Here is an 11,573-nt window from a genome sequence, read left to right on the forward strand (position 1 = left end):
ATTCCAATTTTTGTATAGTCATTTATGCTGATTCCACTTTTAACTGATTCTGATTTTCTTTGTAAGAACTATAATTGATAGCTAAACAAATATTTTTTTTATCTTTAATGGGCAAAAACATTGACTATTTACTATGAAATAAGTGACGGTTTAAAAATAGGTGTCGTTTCCAAGGTAAGGGGTTTCCTGTGTGTGTGTGTGTGTGTGTGTGTGTGTGTGTGTGTGTGTGTGTGTGTGTGTGTGTGTGTGTTGTTGTTTTTGGAGTCCAGTCACCAACAGATGTTTAACCTGCTGATGTTTCAGTGTAAACTGTTTATATTGACCCAAAGTTTAAGAGTTTATGATACATCAGGCATTGAGGCGATGTGGAATACCTCCAGTATCAGGCAGTCGATCCAGATGCTCAGTGTTTTTAGTAACTGAGATAACCTCATATCTATATTCAGATTCATTCTGTTGTTTGCTGACATTTGCAGATATTGAATGGATTATGGGTCGGTATAGTTTATTTGGAGATTTGGATTCAAGCACAGATAATAATTTTTATTGCTGTAAGGAAACAATCCCCTAACATTGTTTTTCTGTGAGAGAGGAAAAAATCCGTAATAAAACAAATGCCGTAAAATCTGCAATTTTTAACAGTGACCTTTTGTGTTTCAAGTTCAATCAAATCTGATCTTCAAATCTTCATCCACCTGATCTCAGCAAGCTGTGAAAAGCAGGAGTCATCATCTAACACCAGCAGAAGAAAGATCCTGACATTTAAATAAAAGATGATGCAATTCAAAAGAAACGCCAGGCTTCATAGAAAATCTGATAACACGGAATAGCTTTTACCCTGATTTCATAAAGAGGTCTTCACTTGAAGGCAGCATTATTTTTATCTTCTGTGCTACATTGCCAGAAAATTAAATATTCATGGACTTCTTTCCCCATATTTACATACAATGTGTTTTTTCCTCTGTAGGTGAGCCTTTTTCAAGGGTAGTGTTTTTATCACTGTGATTCACTAACCTCTCATTTAATTGTGCTGTTGAATTTCAAGTGTCTACTTCGCTTTGGCACTCGAGCTCTGAATTAAACAAGCAGAAACTATGTAAGGTAAGTTCCCTTTTGAGGCATTTGAAAGTGAGACCATTGTCATGTAGCTTCATTGTCAGAAGACAGCAACTGATAAATATTTCATCCCTCCTGCCTACTGAACCTTTCCTTCCTGCTTACAGATGTTCACAGCATTAAAACACTGTTGTGGCCCATGGAGTTTCCTGTATAGAGGGTTTGGGTTGTTCACCTGTGCAGGTCAGTCCTAAAGCTGCATGTTGTCCTTTGTCTCACAAAATAAAGTTCTAGATTTTAATTTATAGATCAAAATAAACAATCAGCTTTTGATTAAATGAACACCACAGATCTGATTTTGATAAAACAATTCATCGGATAAAATGATATAATGATGACTGATATGATATAATGATATAACTTTACTGATCCCATGCAGGGATACTGAAGCTAGTTTTGGTGGAGGAAGCAACATGGAAGTTAGTTATTGATGAAGTATTATTTAGTGTTAGTGTAGTTGTTATTATAGCGGTGTTAAGATATTAAATCTTCTTGTTGGTAACAGCTATGTGCAGTATATTATTGTGCAAACCAGAGAAGCTGGATAGTGTGTGCAGCCTCAGTTGGGTAATGCAAGATAAAAACAGTGTCGTAAAACAATGTAAAAACAGTGGTTTTCTGCGCAGTCAGCAGTGTAGCTTCCCAAAGTTTTTAATTAGACAAAGTGTTTGAGAGAGAAACGATCTTAGATGACAACATCCACTAGTTTTCCCAAAAAGAAATCATATAAGCCAAAAGTGATCAACTAAACAGGCTACATACAACTGTGAGGCAATCGCCTTAAAGTAATCTGGCACTGTAAGTGAACTAGAGTACAGTGAGGGAGATATGTGCTATGGTGTGATGATGCATGAGAGAATAACTTTGTGGACAGCTGAACTATTCAGCTCTTGAAGATTTGAATGTATTTGTTTATCGGGTGTACTAATCTAATCCGGTGTCTTGGCTTTAGCTCCGGTGGTAGAATGGCTCATTAATGTAAGTGGCTTGTGGTTTGATCCCTCACTCATCCTGTCGAAGTGTCCTTGAGCAGGACACCGAAGCCCAAACTGTTCCCTGTGTGTGTGTGTGTGTGTGTGTGTGTGTGTGTGTGTGTGTGTGTGTGTGTGTGTGTGTGTGTGTATGCGCTCGTCAGCTTGCATGAAAGCATCCCTTAAAGCATCTGAAAATTAACCAAGATACCATGAGCTAATTTTGTCTTTTTGATCCGCCAAGAAAATAAAAATTGAATTTTTATGTTGTTTCAAAAGAAACTAAATGGCTAATGTTTCAAAGGGACTGTGGAAAGTGGACTGTTCGGCTTTAGTCGTACAAGCCTGATTGTAATCTTTGACATAAACAAATGTGAAATATTCCTCAATAATATTAAGTTTTAAGCAACAATCAGAGTTGAAGTTAAGGAAAGTATTATTTATCCGTAGCTAAAGTGGCTGTATCTGATATTTTACTCTAACGTATCAAATTCGTGAAAAAAATTAAAATGAAAAAGCTGATTGAGAAAATAGTTCCTCAGGACCTATTTTAGGTCAGAGAACACAAAAGTCTGGAGAGGCAGCTTTCTCTCATCATGGGCCAGAACTGGAACAGCCTTCCCATAGATATCCGACGTTCAGATTCGGTGGATTACTGTGAAAAACATCGTGAACATCCTGTCTTGTTTTATTTCATATTTTATTGTAGTTTGTTATTTGTCTGCAACCTAAGTGTCTTAGATGTTTGTGTTTTTATTTGAATTACCCTACTATCATTGTTATCAATATTATTATTATTAAAGTACTTATAACGAGGGTTTAATGACAAATTACCATCAGTAGCAGAAGCAGCAGAATCCCAGTCCTGAATGTGTAAACATGCCCTGAGTAAATGTGAACTTTTTGGCTCATACAATATGTACTGCATATACAGGGCAGCATGGTAGTGTTTTCCCTGCTCTCCTGCCCTGCACCGCCATTCTGCTGCTTTATTCCTTGGAGGCCACTGTGGCATTATGAGGTATGAGAACAGCTCCTCTCAAGCCATTTGGCCTCCTGCAGAAAGGTTGCCGCAAATCCGCCACGCACAGGCTGGAAGAAGCTATGAAGCATGCCAGGCTTTTACAACAGGTCGGGATTTGTTGATGTCATTATTGTTTTTTTCCAAATAAATCCTCAGGCTATGAGCTGTTGTCCCATGCATCTTTTCAGTGATGAATATTGTATGGGTTCCAACTTGACCGGTCAGCCAGCCACGGTTCTTAATAAAATCGCTGTGAAACGATGAGGTAAATTATGCCCTAACTGCAGTGGCACCAATTAATTATTCATTAGGAGCTTTTCAAACAGTCCAGACCTACATACCTTTACTGACAGAGCTTCTGATTGCAAGGTAGAATTAGCATTCAGACAAAGTTCTATAAGGCAGAAATAAAGGATTGTATGTACCTGTCATGGAAACAGATGTATGATATGCAAATGGTATTGTATTACAGGCCTCTCCACTTCCTCAGAACTTTGTTCAGTCCGTGTTTGTCTTAGAATTACCATTTTTATTCAGTGAAAAAAGTGAAAACATTACGATGGATGTGGCTGTGTTGCATGCTGGTGCTACCACTCTTTAGCTATAGAGAGGACACGCGCGCACACATTGCACAAGGAACAGGCACATTTGATACAGTGGTGTCTTGATGCATTCAGGGTTTTAATCAAATTACTTTGCTGACCGCTGCAGTCTAGGATAAAAAGAGTGGGCTCCTCAAATAAAGTGCAACATGGGAATTTGTTGACTATATAGGTTTTATATCAAAAGACACCTACATGTACAAGAGAAGGACAACTGTATAAACAACTGTGTCATCCTTCCTAAATAACCAACAAACCTGATTTCAGAGAGGGACCAAGGTAGCGCTTTGGATGCATAATCCATTATTTTACTTAAGCATACACAGCATTTTTTTTATGTGCCTCTGTGGGATAGAAGCTGCATCCTAAATTCCTCCACACACCTCAGTACATTAATGAGAGTGCAAGTGCTGATGGTTTTTATTTGCAGCATGGACGCTCAAGGTCTCTTGAGCTGTTGAAAACCATGCGTACCTGCGCCACACTCTGATGCCCTGTGTCTAACCATGTGAGTGGAAAATGCAGCTACTTTGCATGGAGCAATTCTAAGTCAATTTTCCCAACTTCCTCAAGCGGAAAATGAGCAGAGCACAGATAAGGTGCGAAAGTGCATTGTCGACTGTGTAGTATATCTGCTTTATGATGGCATACAGTGAAAATCCTGTAGACTATCAGCAGGGAACCAACTGTAACTGGAATCATATTGCATAAATATTCTTCCACGGTCTCCACAGTAATGTGCCCAGCTCATCCGACCATTTCTGGCTCTGATTCTATTTTGTTATGCTTTCATTAGGTGTTAGCCAGTATATATGCTTCACTCCTCAAGCTGACAAAGCTATATAGTTGTGGATTCATGGATAAATGGATTTACTAAACCTGTGATAAATGCTTGTTATGCAGCCATGGCATTGCAAAGACACTAATGAATGCAGTTAAAACCAACACATAACTAGAATGAATGAGTCATTGACCCAAGCAGTCACACAATGATGTGATTTGAATTATAAGAAGATAGAAAATGTTAAAAACTGCACAGCACTAGGATAGACACTTCACCACTAAAATAGCTGCAGTGAAATATAAAACATGGTCGTATGTTTTATTTTTTTATAACCCCACTATCAACAGGGCTGAAGTGTGGTAATGTTGGTGGGTGGATTGCCATGAAAATTTTGCACAGGCATTCATGTTTCCCTGACTATTCACCTACTGCCACCTGCAGGTTTTTTATGTCTCAGTGACATATCTTGACAACTGTTTGGCCATGAAACATGGTACAAACATATTGTGTCCCACTCAGGATGATTTCTTGCTGGTGTGATAATCCCTCAATTTTTCATTTTTAGGCCAAAATTTTTAATTGTTTCCATTACAACCATTAGCAGAACTAATGACGCTCCATCAGCCTCAGCTCTACTTTGTGTTTAGCATTAATTACTAGATGTTTGTGAGCTAACACACTAAAATAAGATGGTGAAAATCGTAAATATATCTGTTAAACATCAGCATGTTAGCATGGTGTTGTTAGCATTTAGCTCAAAGCGCTGCTGTGCCTTATGGCTGGATAGACTGTTGATCCTCTCTTTGTACAGTATCTTCAAACTCTCCTTTAGATCTGCTGCAGTACATAGCCAGACCGATGATGCATCCTTCCCAATATGTAACGTCCACTTCCATTGTTTGCTCACAACTCGGCAAGTGTGGCAAAATGCAAGTCAATACATCTGGACACATAACATACAAACTATATAGTGAGAACGTGTTCCTGTAAAAAAACAACCACAGGTCGTTTATGCAAGCAGCGTATACAACCCCCAGTTAAGTTTTTATTGTAATGCGACCTCTAGTGGCCAAAGTCTGCAGGAGGAGGTTGGGGTGGATGGATGGGTTGATAAAACACAGGATGTTCACAGAGCAGGCTCCTGTGTATAGTCAGCGTTGTCACCTCTTTTATCCATCACCATTCCATGATACCATGACAACAGAGCCGCTAGTGTGCTTCTATGGGTCGTATATGAAGGCAGAGATGTGTTGGACGACTTGTATCTAGTATATGCCAACAGCCAGTGAAAGAAGGTACACAGGAGTACAAATAAATAGAAGTAGATAGCAATAATAATACAAAGTGAAATTACGTGTGTAAGACAGAAATAATAAGATGAAGCTATATACTTTGAGTTTGATGGATTTGATTATCTGGATTCTTAAGGATGCTACTGGATCAGATGATGTATCTGTGTTTTTATTTAAACATATTTTGCTGTAGGTTTTTGCATGGGAATGATGGGACCTCTCTATGTGCCACCCTAGCCATCTTTAAATATGTAGAGCTCTAAGTGTGTAATTGTAAGTAGAAAAAAGATTTAAATAGAATTAGAAATATTAAAATGACATTAAATGTAGAGTTTTGAAGCCTGTGGTGGCCTCCCAGTTTCACATTTGGGACATCAACACGGTGCAAAGTAACTTTTGTCCACAAGGTGTCCTCAGTCATATATATTATTTGAGTTCATGTGTGAAATATTTTGCTTTACAAAGAGGATTTTATTTTAGCAGCATCTCAGCTTTGGCACAAAAGTCCAGTCAGTTTGAAACTATTTGCATGTGGATGTCCTATATAAGTCACCATCTTCATTATGTTGTCTTGCCACTCTGTGAAAACTGCAGAGCATCTGAACTGGGCTCAGTCTGTTGGCCACGCAGGAGGGGAAGATAATGAAGGCGAATCCAAATGTTGTGCCGGAGTTATGTGCTCATTGCAGCTTCGACTATAGCTGGGGCCCGAGCCAAAGAGTCTCATGCTGTAACAGTGCTCTTGTCTCTCAAATTTTATCACTCAATAGACCTGCCATCTGGCCAGTCTCAGAGGTGCAAAGAGACAGTGATCCAAAATAGAAGCAGTAATAGAAAAGGTCAGACACAGAGTAAAGGCATCTGTAAAATTACTCTCTCTTGGCATCACACCGTAACAAAGTGACAGATTTAGCACATTTCTTTGATGTCTTTTCTGTGCTGAGGAGGAATATGCTTTGGTCACAGATGAGGATATTCATTTTTATGACCGGTAATAATAATAACATTAATGTCTGTATCCTCTAGATAATAACCTGTTCCATGTCCTTGATATGTAAAATAATTGGAGGGAACATTGTGTAATCGCTTCTTAAAGAAGATTTGAGTTGGACCGGAGCCAGAGCGGCAAGGCCACAAATATCAGGAGATAAATCTGCTGATGCATGTTTTCCCACATCACAAATCCTCATGATTACCCCACTCTTCTATGTTTTGTGTGAATGATTTGCTGCGGCTTGATCAGTGGCTCAGTCATTCAAAAATGGATGTATCCTAACCTCTCCACATGAAGGCACGCGCAGGCTTGAAAACTCTGATCTATGGTACTGCAGCAGGAATTGACCCTCATCGGATAAACCGCTCCAAATTGCCTCCCTGATATATAGCTGGCCCTTGTTACCGCTCTCCCCTCTGTCAATTTTCCCTTCCCCTCAAGGTCAGCTCTCCGTGCTGTTGGACAAAGTAGCAGAACAGCTCTCTTGTTATTGCCTGCCTACCTCACATCCAGCTCTCCTGCTCTCCTGCCTCCACCCCTCCGACCCTGTGGTCCAATCACATTTCAGATACGTTAATGACTACAACCACCTTTCTGCAGCACCACGGGGGTTAGAGGGGAAAGAACATGTTGACATCACAAAATGGCTCCAAATCAAGGAGATACAAAGTTCAGGAATACTATTAAAGCCCAAAGGCATTCAAGTATCTCTAAAATGCATGTGATGCCTCAGAGTTGTTTTGATCGTATTAGCAAGTCCCGAAAGAAAAACTACATTAATGTTATCATTTGATAAAGATTTGGAAGGGCTGCAAGCAAGGATTATTTTCATTTCTGCTCAATCTGTCAATTTCATTTCTTAATAAATGAATGAATTATTTAGTCAGTAAGATGTTGGTAAATGGTGAAAAATGTCAATCACAGTTTCCCAAAGCCCAAGGCGACTTCTTCAGATGTCTTGTTTTGCCTGAAAAGACTTCAAAACCCAAAGATATTGGTTACTAATCTATTAAATGACTCATTTGTTTTACTCTAGTAGGCTCCAACGAGTCCTGCAACGTAAGTGACAAAACGCATACTGCATGGTTGTTACAAATGTTACAGAGAGAGAGAGTGTGGTCAAAAAACAATATTGACCGACACTTTGTACACTCACCCATTGTACCGTCACCACCTCCCTATGAGATCACACACTGTCATAACATCACGGTACTGTTCTGCCACCTTTGCTTCTGAGAGACAACAACTCTATTCACTCAGCCACAAGAAATCCTTATTAGGAAGACTTCTATCTGAAGTGCATCTCTGACAGTTCAGGTTCGGACATGTGTAATTTCTGTGGAGTGAGGAATGGCTGATGAAGAAAGTTAGAATGAATAGTCTGTACCTGGCATTAATAGTGGCTGATGGTTTTAGGTATATTTTAATTAAAACAGATTTAAACCTATCAAACAAAACATATACTATGGTAAAGTAAATTTATATGTAATCCATATTTGTAGGCGTCTCTTCTGATCTAAACATCAAGGACACAAATATGAAGAAACAAATATGAAAAAAGAAAAAGAACAAGACGAAAAAAAACAAAACAAAGATTAATACCATTGGAGACATTTCATTCCCCTTTAGTATAGGCTATCCCAGAATTACCACTTTCAGGATAATCCACAGATAGAATTTATAATTCAAGAATAAATCATTTTAATCATTTTTTTTTTTACTCTATTAGTCGATCAACAGAAAATGAATTGGCTACTACTACTACTAAGTGATTTTTCAAGGAACATTGCCAAACGTTCTCTAGTAATTGCGAGTGTTTGACTAAACAAACAATGATGCTGTTTTTCCGCTGACGGCAGTGTCCAGTATCCATTGTTCATACTTTAATACAAATCTATGTATCTTTTGTCGACGACGGCCACTGTGGCCACAAGTCAAGGTCAGCGTCCTCACATCATTTCCTAAAATGCCTGTTCATCAAACAATGGGACCCCCGTGATGACGGAACATTCCCCACCATAGGTTTGTTATCTGTTTACACAGGGACCCAGTCCGCAGAGTGTTTGATGTGTGACAAGTCTCCACCAGGTTGAACATTCTCCACAGAAGAAGAAGAAGAAGAATAAAAAAGACATGTTAGATATATTTTTATAAACTTATCTTAACTTAGTTTTTTTTTTTTTTCCACTGGACAAATATGTGCTTTGTGCAGCGTGTGTGTTTAGATAAGATTTGATTTCTTTTAGATTAGCTGAATCTGTAATGATCCCCGTAGGAATATTGGGCTGTTGGTGCTGCAGGAAACCAGTTATAGATAAGACTGGAGCAAGAACAGAGAATATGGAAGATAATGAAACAAGTAACCACAACAAAAGAAAATACTGAAGATAAAACAGCCAGTACACAAACAAAGACACATCTTTGTTGCAGATGTGGGTGGGAAAATAAAAATTGCTTTTGATAACATTAAATATTAACAGCTTTAGACTGTTTGCATCAGAGATATCCTCGCTTTTGTATATATATATATGCATGAAAAAAACAAATGAACTGCCAGACCTCTGCTGCTGGAGGTTTTCCTTGACACAGATAATTGAATTTCATAATGCATAAACACATTTGATTTCATTCAGGCAAATCTGTACTGCAAGTTATTCACATGATCTTTCAGGTGACGTCTAGCTGTTGGCTGAAAATTGCTTCAAAGCGTAAACGTTTTAGAAAATAAATGAATAAAAAAAAAAAACTGTCTTGTTATTAAAAGTTTGATCTTGACCTTAGAATTAGTTGACAAAACAATCTCACCATAAGGTTCGTGTTGTAGCTGTTTATGGAGCTTTCGGTTGTATCACAGGATCTTCCTCAGTAGATGGAGCTGTTCAGATTTCCATTTTTCTGACTGTGTGATATAAACAAAAAGAGCTACTACATAGAATACTCCATACATTCCTCCCACTATGCCACTAAATGACGGTTGGTGGCGGTAAAACGAAAAGAAATGTAGAAACGCATCCATAAAGGAGATGAGCTGCAAGCTAGCGAGCATGCATGTAAAGCTTTTGATTTAAAATATTCAGGAAATCGTCCATGCAAATGTTTTGTGTGTGTGTGTGTGTGTGTGTGTGTGTGTGTGTGTGTGTGTGTGTGTGTGTGTGTGTGTGTGTGTGTTTTTTGATGAGAAACAATGGATGTAAACAAAAACGTATGTTCTGTCTATAACATGCAGAAGTGCATTGTCTGATTGTGTTTTAAGACGGAAGTGTCCTTATATACTGTACTTCATGTAATAACAAAATACCAGCTCCTATGCACAGCACAGGAAAACCGTGCGAGTATGTCAGGTGTACAGAGAGAACAGAGGAGGAGAAAATCAGTCCAGGGGCTGAACCTACATGGCTGCAGCCGGTGCGCTCAGTATAACACAACTTATAGTGGGCTACGATTGAAGCCCTTATGGCAGGAACTATTGTGTAGCCAGATGCCTGTCAGCACAAAGGAGTGCTTGAAGTGCTCCATAAGAGAGAGAGAGTTCACTGTGTGTGTGTGTGTGTGTGTGTGTGTGTGTGTGTGTGTGTGTGTGTGTGTGTGTGTGTGTGTGTGTTTGTTTGATGGAAGTGGAAGGGGCTTGTAAACAAACAGAAGATCAAAACAAAGTTTGTGTGCCTGAGGTATTTATGAGGAAACTCTCAAGTTGTAGTTTCCGATCCTTTCACCGACCACCTTGTGTGGCGCCCATTGGTGTGTATCGCTGTATCGTGTACCATGTGTGTCTTAAAATCTGGGCGATAACATTGAAATGTGCTCTGACACATAACAATGCATTCGAATAGCCCCCCCCCCCAAAAAAAAAAAAAGTAATTTAATAAAATACACCTGTGCATGATGCGGAAGCCCTGGCACAGCACAGACCTGTATACTGGTCTGTCTTTGTTCACATTAGGATGCACAGTCACCCTTGTGTTTAGCCACGCAACACGGTACAAATTAGAAAGATTAAATTGTGTAATGGCATTACTGCACTCAGGTGTATCTTGAAAATAACTGAGTGTTGTAGCTGGTGTAATCATTATCCAGGATACACCCCACTGAATGTAGACACAGCTGGCAGTTATGATACATGATCAGGTTAATTTTAAAATCGCCATGGACACCAGGTTTTTAATCTTAACATGAAATTTAAAGTTAAATGATGAGCATGAATGATTTGGAGTCAGGTTCGGTGTTGTCCGTACTGGTGTCAGTACCTGTACCTTTACTTTGAAGAATATAAACATCAACAGTGTTTCTCAACCTGGGTCATCTTCTCATAATTGTGGTCGTTCTGTGTCACACTATTATTGATCTGTATGACAGGGGAAGCAGCACAAGCAGAGAGTGGATATTATCAATATTTTCATATTAACAATGGATCATGTGACTACGTGTGACGGTCACAGATGAAGAAATATCACCCAAGTTGCCCCCCTTTTAGCATCTTTTAGCTCATTGTTTCGGTTTTGCAGCCTGTGACTTTACTGTTCTGTCTCTCATATGAGGTCCAGTTGTTTTCAGTGAAAAAGCTTTGATAAAACCACCTCTACACTTTTTTTCATCAATGTCAAACAGACAAAATTAGTGAACACAGTGGAGCATTTAGCAGATAAAGAGCCAGTTATTCCCCACAGGAGTTGGTAAAGACCAAAAACAGAGATAAAAGGAGAGTACATATTGTATATAAGTTCACCATATATCTCATGTGTCAATGCTGGTTTAATTTTTACATCCCCATTAGCTGTTGCAAAGCACCCCCC

Source organism: Seriola lalandi, unplaced genomic scaffold (genome assembly GCF_002814215.2).
Source record: "Seriola lalandi dorsalis isolate HSWRI2012SDOR001 ecotype SW California unplaced genomic scaffold, Sedor1 jcf7180002054561, whole genome shotgun sequence".
In the NCBI taxonomy this organism is placed as follows: Eukaryota; Metazoa; Chordata; class Actinopteri; order Carangiformes; family Carangidae; genus Seriola; species Seriola lalandi.